Genomic DNA, 1,873 nt, shown 5'->3' on the forward strand with positions numbered 1-1,873 from the left:
CTGAAGATATTCAACATCTATACTTAATTGCAGATTTAGGACTACAATAAAGGTGGGGGAAATGATTAAAGATAGAATATACCTGTTATATATTCTGCCAGAATTTAAAAATGTAACTGAAGACATGGGAGGAGAAAAAAAGGGGAAAAAAGGGAAAAAAATGAAACACATTTTACTGTGTTTACACAGTTTTACTATGTTTACGTTTACTGAATACTGAATAGTGAAAAGAGGATATTGTTTTAAGCTGACAAATCAGTTAGCAGAAGCCTAAAAAAGGAATTAAAGGGACTAAGGTAATAAACGTAATCATTAGGAAAAAAAAAGAAATGTTCCTAAACCAAATTACTCTTTCTACTCCAGACCCCTGAAAAAAGAAAGGCAAGGAAACAGACCACATGGTGAAACATAGTATCTATAACAATATATACAGTAAATATAAAAAAATAATAAGAGTTAATTATTGATGTGACCAAACGTATTAGTCACATTAATATATATAAATAAGCTTGATTAACTTGTTAAAGAGATTTTCAGATTGACTCACAAAGTAAAGCCCAACTCTATGCTACATACCATCAACATACTTAAAGAGGTTCAGGAATGTTAAAAATAAAGAGTTGGACAAAGTTTTATCAGGCAAATATAAGTAATAAAAATGTAGGGTGCCCTAGGATCCTTGCAACCCCGCTGGCATGTCTCAGGCTGAGTTTGACAAAGCTGGTGAGGATGCTACACACCCCAAGACCAAGTCAGCAGATATTGAGATGACGTTCCCCTACAGCCGCTACAAACAAACAACTGCAGATGACACAAACAGCGTGGCCTGGGCTGTCAGATCTCAAAGGCGAGGCCAGGTGGGATGCCTGGAATCAGCTAAAAGGGACTTCCAAGGAAGATGCCATTAAAGCTTACATCAACAAAGTAGAAGATCTAAAGAAAAAATATGGAATATAAGCCACTGGATTTGGCTGTCAGCAGGGCATTTCATTTAAACTAATACAATGCTTTGTTTTTCTACTACTACAGACGACATGAACTAATGAAAATAACCAGTTAACCTAGATCCTGAAGACTGTACAGAATATGGCTCTAACAGAGTAGAGCTGAAATGGTTATTGACCTTTGTTGAGTAGTTTTTATCTGTAGATCTAAGATGCACCTGTTTCAGTAAGCAAAAAAAAAAAAAAATTAATAAAAATAAATTAATGCAGGGTTGATATCTTGATATTGGACCAAGTATAAATCATCACAAAAAGCATTAAATGAAACAAGGAAAGACATGTTAAAATGATAAAGGTCATGCTTCATAACAAAGATAGTATTTTTGAACAGCCATAAACACTACCACCACATTTATAAAACAGAAAGTCCAGGAAATGCCAGGAGAGACAGTTAGAAACAAAATAATAATAGAAGACTTGAATGTATCAATCCCAGACCAAGAAAATCAAGTGAATAAAAATAAAGGAAGGATATAAAACACTTTTCACACCATGAATAAGGGTGATCTTATGAAGCTATATTGAATTTTACCACCAATAACAATTTACATACCTTTTTCTCAAAGGCATATGGAAGATTCACATAAATAATCATGTTATATCACATAGAAAACCTCATTTTCATAATACAGACATAATTCAAATGACATTCTCTGATTAGAGTATAATATTAATAGAAATTAATAACAACATTTCTAAAGTGTCTTTTCTAGCTGAAAATGTAAAACTTGCTACTGAACAACTCCGGTAAAGGAAAAATGCTAAATTAAGTTTCAGAATTTCTTTTAAAAATAATGATAATAAAAACAGAATGTATGGGATATGATTAAAGCTGCGACTAAAGAGGAATTCATAGCCTTAAACACTTA

At 32.7% G+C, this 1,873-nt stretch overlaps 1 pseudogene; it reads left to right on the forward strand.

The window, feature by feature from the left end:
- Window positions 1-695: 695 nt before the first annotated feature.
- On the forward strand, window positions 696-957 carry LOC125173713 (acyl-CoA-binding protein-like; annotated as a pseudogene).
- The last annotated feature ends 916 nt before the right edge of the window (window positions 958-1,873 follow it).

Source organism: Prionailurus viverrinus, chromosome C1 (assembly GCF_022837055.1).
Source record: "Prionailurus viverrinus isolate Anna chromosome C1, UM_Priviv_1.0, whole genome shotgun sequence".
In the NCBI taxonomy this organism is placed as follows: Eukaryota; Metazoa; Chordata; class Mammalia; order Carnivora; family Felidae; genus Prionailurus; species Prionailurus viverrinus.